This window comes from Dermacentor variabilis, unplaced genomic scaffold, assembly GCF_050947875.1.
Source record: "Dermacentor variabilis isolate Ectoservices unplaced genomic scaffold, ASM5094787v1 scaffold_13, whole genome shotgun sequence".
Lineage (NCBI taxonomy): Eukaryota > Metazoa > Arthropoda > Arachnida > Ixodida > Ixodidae > Dermacentor > Dermacentor variabilis.
The window spans coordinates 15,492,645-15,504,248 of record NW_027460291.1 but is presented as its reverse complement, the minus strand read 5'-3'; the positions used below and the strand labels follow the sequence as shown (position 1 = coordinate 15,504,248).

The 11,604-nt window shown below is 47.9% G+C and overlaps 1 long non-coding RNA gene across 1 annotated transcript in view; it reads left to right on the top strand.

Annotated features, from left to right (window-relative positions):
* The first annotated feature begins 7,712 nt into the window (after positions 1 to 7,712).
* Positions 7,713 to 11,604, top strand: part of LOC142566582 (uncharacterized) — a 7,602-nt gene continuing 3,710 nt past the window's right edge. The window contains exons 1-2 of the long non-coding RNA XR_012825072.1: positions 7,713 to 8,170; positions 9,277 to 9,367. This is a non-coding gene — a long non-coding RNA (uncharacterized LOC142566582). The remainder of the gene's footprint in view (positions 8,171 to 9,276; positions 9,368 to 11,604) is intronic.

Sequence of the window (11,604 nt, the reverse complement as noted above, 5' to 3'; positions counted from 1 at the left end):
TTAGGTACATTATTGCCTGGTGTCCGAGAAAGCGACAGAACTTGTCCCGGTAAGATTCAGTAGACGAGAAACTGCGTCACACGGCCGAGGTGGTTTACGCTAACTGCGCCATTACGCCGAGCGCGGCCACCGTGCTTCAAAACTACCCCCAAAAAGTAGCGAAAATAGTTACTATAATCCCTCGGGTCAGAGAAAGCGCCAACACTTGTCCCGGTAAGATTCAGTAGACGTGAAACTGCGTCACACGGCCGAGGTGGTTTACGCTAACTGCGCCACTACGCCCAGCGCGGCCACCGTACTTGAAAAGTACCCCCAAAAAGTATGGAAAACAGTTACTATAATCCCTCGGGTCAGAGAAAGCGCCAACACTTGTCCCGGTAAGATTCAGTAGACGAGAAACTGCCTCACACAGCCGAGGTGGTTTACGCTAACTGCGCCACTACGCCCAGCGCGGCCACCGTACTTGAAAAGTAGCCCCAAAATGTATGGAAAATAGTTACTGTAATCCCTCGGGTCAGAGAAAGCGCCAACGCTTGTCCCGGTAAGATTCAGTAGACGAGAAACTGCGTCACACTTCTGGGTTGCTTTACGCTAACTGCGCCACTTCGCCGAGCGCCGCCACCGTGCTTAAAAAGTACCCCCAAAAAGTTGCGAAATTAGGTACAATATTGCCTGGTGTCCGAGAAAGCGACAGAACTTGTCCCGGTAAGATTCAGTAGACGAGAAACTGCGTCACACGGCCGAGGTGGTTTACGCTAACTGCGCCACTACGCCGAGCGCGGCCACCGTGCTTCAAAACTACCCCCAAAAAGTAGCGAAAATAGTTACTATAATCCCTCGGGTCAGAGAAAGCGCCAACACTTGTCCCGGTAAGATTCAGTAGACGAGAAACTGCGTCACACGGCCGAGGTGGTTTACGCTAACTGCGCCACTACGCCCAGCGCGGCCACCGTACTTGAAAAGTACCCCCAAAAAGTATGGAAAACAGTTACTATAATCCCTCGGGTCCGAGAAAGCGCAGAAACTTGTCCCGGTAAGATTCTGTAAACTGGAAACTGCCTCACACGGCCGAGGTAGTTTACGCTAACTGCGCCACTACGCCGAGCGCGGCCACCGTGCTTCAAAAGTACCCCCAAAAAAGTAGCGAAAATAGTTACTATAGTTCCTCGGGTCAGAGAAACCGCCAACACTTGTCCCGGTAAGACTCAGTAGAGGAGAAACTGCGTCACACTTCTGGGTTGCTTTACGCTAACTGCACCAGTTCACCGAGCGCGGCCACCGTGCTTAAAAAGTTCCCCCAAAAAGTTGCGAAATTAGGTACAATATTGCCTGGGGTCCGTGAAAGCGACAAAACTTGTCCCGGCAAGATTCTGTAAACGGGAAACTGCGTCACACGGAGGAGGTGCTTTAGGCAACTGCGCCACTACGCCGAGCGCTGCCACCATGCTTTAAAAATACCCCCAAAAGTAGCGAAATAGTTACTATAATGGCTGCGGTCAGAGAAAGCGCCAACACTTGTCCCGGTAAGATTCAGTAGACGAGAACCTGCGTCACACTTCTGGGTTGCTTTACGCTAACTGCACCAGTTCGCCGAGCGCGGCCACCGTGCTTAAAAAGTTCCCCCAAAAAGTTGCGAAATTAGGTACAATATTGCCTGGGGTCCGTGAAAGCGACAAAACTTGTCCCGGCAAGATTCTGTAAACGGGAAACTGCGTCACACGGCCGAGGTGCTTTACGCTAACTGCGCCACTACGCCGAGCGCGGCCACCGTGCTTGAAAAGTACCCCAAAAAGTAGCGAAAATAGTTACTCTAATGCCTAGGGTCAGAGAAAGCGCCAACACTTGTCCCGGTAAGATTCAGTAGAGGAGAAACTGCGTCACACATCGGCGGTGCTTTAAGCTAACTGCGCCACTTCGCCGAGCGCGGCCACCATGCTTAGAAAGTACCCCCAAAAAGTTGCGAAATTAGGTACAATATTGCCTGCTGTCCGAGAAAGCGACAGAACTTGTCCCGGTAAGATTCTGTAAACGGGAAACTGCGTCACACGGCCGAGGTAGTTTACGCTAACTGCGCCACTACGCCGAGCACGGCCACCGTGCTTCAAAAATATCCCCAAAAGTAGCGAAAATAGTTACTCTAATGCCTGGGGTCAGAGAAAGCGCCAACACTTGTCCCGGTAAGATTCAGTAGAGGAGAAACTGCGTCACACATCGGGGGTGCTTTAAGCTAACTGCGCCAGTTCGCCGCGCGCGGCCACCGTGCTTAAAAAGTACGCCGAAAAACTTGCGAAATTAGGTACAATATTGCCTGGGGTCCGAGAAAGCGACAAAACTTGTCCCGGTAAGATTCTGTAAAGGGGAAACTGCGTCACACGGCCGAGGTGGTTTGCGCTAACTGCGCTACTACGCTGAGCGCGGCCGCCGAGCTTGAAAAGTTCCCCGAAAAAGTAGTGAAATTAGTTACTATAATACCTGGGGTCAGAGAAAGCGCAACGCTTGTCCCGGTAAGATTCAGTAGACGAGAAACTGCGTCACACGGCCGAGGTGCTTTACGCTAACTGCGCCAGTTCGCCGAGCGCGGCCACCGTCCTTAAAAGTACCCCCAAAAAGTGACGAAATCAGTTGCAATAACGCCTGGGGTCAGAGAGACCGCCAAATCTTGTCCCGGTAAGTTTGAGTAGACGCGAAACTGCGTTGCACAGGCGAGGGGCTTTACGCTAACTGCGCCACTACGCCGAGCGCGGCCACCGTGCTTAAAAAGTTCCCCAAAAAGAAGCGAAAATAGTTACAATATTGCCTGGGGGCCGAGAAAGCGACAAAACTTGTCCCGGTAAGATTCTGGAAACGGGAAACTGCGTCACACGGCCGAGGTGGTTTACGCTAACTGCGCCACTACGCCGAGCGCGGCCACCGTGCTTGAAAAGTACCCCAAAAAGTAGCAAAAATAGTTACTATAATGCCTGGGGTCAGAGAAAGCGCCACCACTTGTCCCGGTAAGATTCAGTAGACGAGAAACTGCGTCACACGGCCGAGGTGCTTTGCGATAACCGCGCCACTACGCCGAACGCGGCCACCGTGCTTGAAAAGTACCCCCGAAAAGTTGCGAAATTAGTTACAGTAATTCCTGGGTCAGAGAAAGCGCCAACACTTATCCCGCTAAGATTCAGTAGACGCGAAACTGCGTTACACACCGAGGTGGTTAACTTAAACTGCGCCACCACGCCGAGCGCGGTGCACCGTGCTTGAAAAGTACCCCCCAAAATAGCGAAATTAGTTACAGTAATTCCTGGGGTCAGAGAAAGCGCCAAAACTTATCCCGTTAAGATTCAGTAGACGCGAAACTGCGTTACACCGCCGAGGTGGTTTACGTTAACTGCGCCACTACGCCGAGCGCGGCCACCGTGCTTGAAAAGTGCCCACCAAACGTAGCGAAATTAGTTACAGGAATTCCTGGGGTTAGAGAAAGCGCCAAAACTTATCCCGTTAAGATTCAGTAGACGCGAAACTGCGTTACACCGCCGAGGTGCTTTACGCTAACTGCGCCGCTACACCGAGCGCGGCCATCGTGCTTGAAAGTACCCCCAAAATGTAGCGAAATTAGGTACAATATTGCCTGGTGTCCGAGAAAGCGCAGAAACTTGTCCCGGTAAGATTCTGTAAACTGGAAACTGCCTCACACGGCCGAGGTAGTTTAAGCTAACTGCGCCATTACGCCGAGCGCGGCCACCGTGCTTCAAAAGTACCCCCAAAAAAGTAGCGAAAATAGTTACTATAATGCCTGGGGTCAGAGAAACCGCCAACACTTGTCCCGGTAAGATTCAGTAGAGGAGAAACTGCGTCACACTTCTGGGTTGCTTTATGCTAAGTGCGCCAGTTCGCCGAGCGCGGCCACCGTGCTTAAAAAGTACGCCGAAAAAGTTGCGAAATTAGGTACAATATTGCCTGGGGTCCGAGAAAGCGCAGAAACTTGTCCCGGTAAGATTCTGTAAACTGGAAACTGCCTCACACGGCCGAGGTAGTTTACGCTAACTGCGCCACTTCGCCGAGCGCGGCCACCGTGCTTAAAAATTACCCAAAAAAGTAGCGAAAATAGTTACTATAATGCTTGGGGTCAGAGAAAGCGCCAACACTTGTCCGGGTAAGATTCAGTAGACGAGAACCTGCGTCACACTTCTGGGTTGCTTTATGCTAAGTGCGCCAGTTCGCCGAGCGCGGCCACCGTGCTTAAAAAGTACGCCGAAAAAGTTGCGAAATTAGGTACAATATTGCCTGGGGTCCGAGAAAGCGACAAAACTTGTCCCGGTAAGATTCTGTAAACGTGAAACTGCGTCACACGGCCGAGGTGGTTTGCGTTAACTGCGCCACTATGCTGAGCGCGGCCACCGTGCTTCAAAAGTACCCCCAAAAAGTAGTCAAATCAGTTACAATAACGCCTGGGGTCAGAGAGACTGCCAAATCTTGTCCCGGCAAGATTCAGTACACGCTAAAGTGCATTACACAGCCGAGGTGCTTTACGCTAACTGCGCCACTACGCCGAGCGCGGCCACCGTGCTTGAAAAGTACCCCCAAAAAAGTAGCGAAAATAGTTATTATAATGCCTGGGGTCAGAGAAAGCGCCAGCGCTTGTCCCGGTAAGATTCAGTAGACGAGAAACTGCGTCACACGGCCGAGGTCTTTTACGCTAACCGCGCCACTATGCCGAACGCGGCCACCGTGCTTGAAAAGTACCCCCAAAAAGTAGCGAAATTAGTTACAGTAATTCCTGGGGTCAGAGAAAGCGCCAACACTTATCCCGCTAAGATTCAGTAGACGCGAAACTGCGTTACACCGCCGAGGTGGTTTACTCTAACTGCGCCACTACGCCGAGCGCGGCCACCGTGCTTGAAAAGAACCCCCAAGAAGTAGCGAAAATAGTTACTTTAATGCCTGGGGTCAGAGGAAGTGCCAAAACTTGTCCCGTTACGATTCAGTAGACGCGAATTTGCGTCACACGGCCGAGGTGGTTTAGGCTAACTGCGCCACAATGCCGAGCGCGGCCACCGTGCTTGAAAAGTACACAGTAAAATAATTTGACACCCTTGATGGTGAGAATTGCGAGTCATAACACCCTTGAAGGGTGTTTTCATTCTAGAAATATCCCATCATCATGACTTCTTGCGAAGCGTAGGGCAGTTCTAGATGTCATAACACCCTTTTACCCACCAAAAGGGTGCACTGACTAAGAATATTGGAGGTGGTGCAAGGGTGTTTTTGTTTATTTTTATTACATTCACAAACATACAGTTGTACAAAGACACAGCGTGTCCCACGAACACTACAAACCAGTAGCGGATCCAGAAGCGGACCCTCCCCTCCCCTACCCCATCCCCCCAAGACATGTCGGACTTTCAATGCCCACAAAACTGCTGAAGAGGGTTCCCCACCGTTTCACTGTCTATTTTGATGAGCCATTTTAAATATGTCCTGCGAAAAACCTGTCGCTGAAGCACTACTATGTCATAGTGGGCTAGGTGGCACACAGTTCTCAAATGTCGTCACGCACAAATTCCGCGGGATCCAAAAGCGCGCACATACTTTTTCTAGTATAGAATATTTAACCAAAAAGAAAATGTTCAAACGTTTTCAGCAAGGCAGAGCAAGTGCAGCTCTTGCTTGTGGGACGCCAGCAATCCAGCAAAGTGAGTAGGCCACGTGACAGCATGCAGCTGGACGCGCCAAGATTGCTCCAAAGCAATGCGGTCGTCTAGGTTTCTTTCAAGCACAACGAAACAGGCGGAAAAGGGGGCGACGAACCCTACGCGGACAAAAGATACGCCGATTCGGGAAGATTTGACCCCACCTGAGATTCTTTCGCGGAATCAATAACCCCAATTCGTTCTGCTCCTCTGACGTTTAAAAACAAGGTAGCTTCGTAGGCAAACTTGTGCCTTCTCACCCACCACAATGCTTTGATCAAGCAGCCTCTACAGAAAGAGCCGTGCAAAACGCTCATGGCTTCGCGTCTGCGTCAATTTACGAAGCTGGCTGTACAAAAAGAAACTATTAAGTTTGTAGTTGTATAGAAAGGAGAGTTCCACTGGCTTACAAACAGCTGCCAGAACGCAGTGCTCAAAAAGAAAGGGAGGAAAATGTGAGAAAGTATAGAGAACCAACGTACAATTTGCGATGCATACAGTATTTGCCACACCGACTAACAGCGCTATTTACTCAAATATTTCCCTTCCCAAATTGGAGACAGTATTATTGCCTGCATGGATAGGACATTAAGCCAATCATTATAGATAGAATGAGATTCCAGAAATTGGCGGGGCATTTGCAGACCCATCTTTGTTCACGGAACAGTGGCGAGGCATTTTTCAAGTGTGCGCGCGATTGCCCACCTGCAAAGTACGTTCGAGATGTCTTGGCTTATGCAGATCTGTGCGAGACTCACCCGTCTCCCCTCGCGAGACGGGTAGGACAGGTGCACATGCTGAATACGGGAAATACTTTGTAGAATGAAATTGAACTCTGTCAAAACACCAGAGCTCTGGATGACAGGTTACAGTGTGCACAGAGGCGTTCTGTTAGATTTTAAAGCGAAGCTTTCTATGCCTCCTCCCTTATAATTTCCAATTCTGCTGCTGCTGTCACTGCCTTGCCAGCCGCGGCGGTGGGTGGTTTGAGAGCGCGCATAATGTACATGAGAGGGACTCAGGGAAGGCGTGTGCGAGCCCTTTTAGCGAGAACTTCGTGGGCATCGCTACAATACTCTCTGGACCCCTTTGGCCGTCATAATGCCTACTGAAACACCCTGGTCATCGACACAATGCCATCTGGAAGACTAATGACAAGAGAATGTTTAAAGCCAACACCCATACGAACTGGGTAAATAATGCCACTTTTCGCACGTGGCAGCTCGCATACATTGGATGATCGCCGGAGAAGGTAAGGGCGCTGTCGCCGTGGTCGCCCTTTTGTGCCCCGTGTCCACTCCAGCGCTAGTCACTTCGGCATGAAATGCCAACTAGCCCGGTCTCACACCCTACAAACACAAAGCATGCTTCGTTTGGGGTCTCCTCAATAAAAGGAACACTACTACTAAACATGGCAACAGTTGCGGGCAAACAGTAATAATTTTACTTCAAGGTATGAAAGGGCACGTTTCTATATCTAAAAAGTAAGCACCGCGCAGTTTTGTGCACGTGGATCACTGACCCAGGGCATGCAGAGACGCAAAGCCGCACTAAAGCACCGCAGCGTCAACACGACAACACGCAAACGGCTGTTCGGCAAATCAACGCTTCAGCCCCGATGCGATGCGCTCGTGTAAAGGAATTAGAGCGTTAACTTTCACGTAAGCTACGAAAAATGGCGCGCAACAGCGCTTCGAGCAAGCACGTCTTTCTGTATTATAACATTCAACATCACATCACGACTGTGGTAGGCCGTCAACATCATCGCCAAATATCGTCAGTGAACGCAAATAGAACGGCAAGCTGCGCTTATGTCGATTCCCACAGTGCGTGGGATCTGCCTCTGTTGTTTATAATAATAATAATAATAATAATAATAATAATAATAATAATAATAATAATAATTGCTTAGAGGTAGCGTAAAATAAATAGCCCCGAAAGTAATAAACACATGTAGTTTAAAAGAATATATGTATTTATGCCTTGAAAACGAAACCGAAATTGCAATAACTTCCACCGACGGGTGTCGCCGCGATCGCTGCTGAGTCGCGGCGGGCCGCCGGGTGCACATGTGCGTGTTCTCCGTGACAGTCTTGAAGTTGTGAGTAATTAGATTGTTTTTCGCTACGTTTAGGTTGCACCACCTCGTTGTTTTCGTGTACTTTTGTGCTCATGGACGCGAAGGGAGCATCCGGACTGAAGACGACGCGATTATGCGTGAGAAAGAAAGGCAGTAGCGGCCTACGATATCGGTGTTTCTTTGTGACAGTGTGTTTACTATGCCTACGACGGCCGTCATTCGTGGCCAACGAGAAAACATCTTCCATTCGGCCTGAACAGTGATGAAGTGGACTTTTTTTTTCGGCGGAATCCATCGTCAACATCGTCCATCCACTACGTAAACGAAATGGCGTGCCCAGAGTACACGTCGTTACAGCGCTCCGCCTTCAAACCGAGGTGCCTTTCGCAAGGCGCTTGGACGGCTCATATAAAAGGTACGTACGTGGTCACTCACATTCAGCGTCGCGTTTTTATGGTGCGTCATTGTGGTAGTAATTTTCGCGTAATTTCTTTAAAGGACAGCACAAGGTGTGTTGGATGCGAGTGTAGTATGTGTACTTCAGGCGGAGCCTACGGGCACCGAACGTGACAAAGAAGTAAAAATATATCGGATGTTTCATTGTTCGTGTGTCCTCAACTAATTGTGACAGCACATAGAGTTGTAGAGAATTAAGTACTGCTACGCGTCAGTATACGGCGCAGGCAGGTAAATAATACTTTGGTTTGGCTAATTCGTTCTGTTATAACGGTGTCACACGGCCACTTTCGATCACGATTGAGCCTGTTCTGGATCGAAATTTGCGACCGCGATTGGCTCCCGTCCGCAGATTCAGCAAGGAAGCCAAACATGACCAGAAATTCGATGTCAGTCAGGATCGATCGTGGCCAAAAGTGTGCTGTGTGACAAACGTATTAAATGTCGCTAGTGTACTTGCACTCGTTTTGCTTTTATTTTTTTATTTTTTGTCCCAGGTCACGTGGTAGGTAATGACGCAGGTAGCTTGCAATGCTTGTGTTTTCATCGCTAGAACTAATACAAAAGAACCACAACCATCCCGGCTATGTGGTTATCCTTCGTTTTCAGTTGTACTCGTTCTAGAAGCTTTCGTGCCGTTCAGGATGAACGCGTGGTTGCGCTATTTGTTTATGAATTCATCTTTTTGTATAAATAAGTACACCGAGCCTAATCATTTATTTCTCGACCTTGAACTCGTTATTTGGTTTCACGCATGCATGCTTAATACTACTACTATTTGTTTTCTTGTTGTACGACTGAACCCTGCCTAAGGCGTCCTGTCAGTGGTCGACAGTATTTCTGAAATGAACTGCAATGAACATCCTACGGCTATTCTACGTTTCACTACCTTATTCTAATGTCTAGTTATAAAGCGTATGGTTATTGTAACTATTCTTGGCTTGTATATATGTCTTTATTAAGCTGGTAAATGCTTAATTGTGTTTGGAGTTTTGAGAGGTTCTTTTATTAAGTGGTCAATCTAGGGTGGTATTAATGGTGAGTTGTTTTCTTGTGCCCATGCAGTTAGTCAGCATGAAGCAATTGCATGGGAACCGGCTGATTGTCTTGGGCCTACACATTGCTCAAAAGACAGTGAAGATGTCTGAGCCGACAGGTATACTTTTTTCATCACGATTGGTCTACATATTTTTTCCACTGGAGGATGAAGACCTCTCCCAGTGAGCTCCAATTACCTCTGTCTTGCGCTAGCTGATTCGAAGTGAAGCCTGCAAATTTCCTGACTTCATCGTACAGTCTAATTCTCTACCGTCCTTGACTACCCTTCTCTTCCCTTGGCATCCGTTCTGTAACTCGAATGTGCCACTGGTTATCTGCCCTATGCATTACATGGTTGAAGAATGCACTTGGGCTAGTTGGTGCTCATTGCAGACTTGAGACATGAATAACTAGCGTAAAAAAGACGACAACATCAAGAAGCACATAAGACAGAACTCTAGACTTCAACTGAAATTTTTGCTGCACAGAAACATGGGATGCACAGAATGTCGACCGACGGAAACAACACAGGAGCTATCGGAACAAATTGATGAACAGGTTAATTTCACATACAGATACTCTCGGTAAGAGCCAGGGACGGCTGCTCACACACCTGTTCCCACTTTCTTTATGCAAAGTGGTTCGTATATTTATTTCGCTGTGAACCTGCTTCTGGAGCTGCCTGAGCGCACGATTGCTTTGAAACTGCTCGGTGCATGAGCACGTATGGCGATAATTGGCCAGGTGGCCACTAGTCACTCGTCACTAGTCAAAGCAGCCCTATGTTCCCTCAAGTCAAACAGGTCGGTGTTTAAAAGTCTGCTTCGGGAACCAAGATAGGGCAGCTGTCAGTGGCTGCAGGCCATCTGGCCAATCGTTGCTGTAGGTGCTCATGCACTGAGCAGTTTCAAAGCGCTCATCTGCCCATGCGGCTGTAGAGGCAGGTCGACATGTAAATATTCGAAGCACTTTGCATCAAAAAGTGTGTGATAGGTGTGTAAGCACCCCTTCCCTGGCTCTCGCCAAAAAGAGTGTATCTCGAAATGAACCTATCCATCAATTTGCTCCGATACCTCCTTTGTCAGACAGGGAAAGGGAAAGATGAATGTTGCTTCCATTCATCGAGGTCGCATCCCCTGAATCCTATGTTTCTGTGTAGCCAAAATTTCAGTTGAAGCCTAGAGCTCTGTCGTGTGTCTGTTGTCGTCCGTTGTTTTTTTTTCGCACTAGTTAATGATGTCTCAAGTTTGCACTACATGGCCTGACCAGCTCCCTTCTTTACTCGTTATGTCAGCTAGGATATCAGCTCCTTCGTATGCTTTCTGAACCACGCTGCTCTCTTCCTGTTTCTGCTGCCATCAGGATGGGAGTGGACATGACAAATGAAACTGACTGTCAGTTAGACAGAGGAGCAGTGAGACTTCCTGTGCTTTACCTTTTGTTGTTGTACATAATGTTGAAATTGCACCAACACATCTTCTTCCACCTTGTGATTTTCCCATAGCTGTGACAAATGAATATATAGGCTTTAAGAAACTAGAAATGCAGTTTGCCTAAGAAAAAGAATACTTTTGCACATAAAGGTAATGTGTATGATGCTCTAACTCCTTTGATGCATGTGCCTTGAGAGGTGTTGATGTTGTTCTTCATTTCTTTCAGTAAGCTTTACTTGATGGGCACGACTTTGTATAAAGAAATAAGTTCTGAAGAAACCATAATACCTGACAGGCAGAATTGTTGAGGTTGAGAGCCAAGTTTTCTTTCATGACATTTTTTTCAGGCTGTGCTTGTTGACCCATGATGTTCAACAGTGCGGACTTGTACAAAGGACGTCGAAAGTGGCGAGAAATGGAGACAAATGCTATCACCTCTTTCTCCATCCTTTGTCGAGTTCACATTGTCGATGTCATCGACCAATACCAACTAGCCCGTTTGCGTACCTGTACTAGTTGAGCTATTTCTGCTATGGTACTGTAAACCGAATGTGCTAAATTCAAAATTGGTGCCTTTTCTATCTTTGTACAAGTAAGTGTTTCATATAATAGTTTAAGGCATTATGGTTGATGTCATGTTTTGACACCACCATAACCTCATAAAATATATTCATGCCTGCGAAAGGTGCCTCTTGTACAAGTTGCATGCTGGCCTGATATGTAGAACAAACCTGGCAGGAGGTAGAGCACATGCTGTATTGTAAGCAAGACGCACGATTGCATTTACTTGGCAGTTATCGCAATGTTTTCTGATATTTACCTGCAGGAACATTAGTTATCTCAGCTGCTAAGGACACTGGTAAAGATATATCGCTAGACACTGGGAGCAGAAAAAAAATCTGATTTTGCAGTACTATTGAAG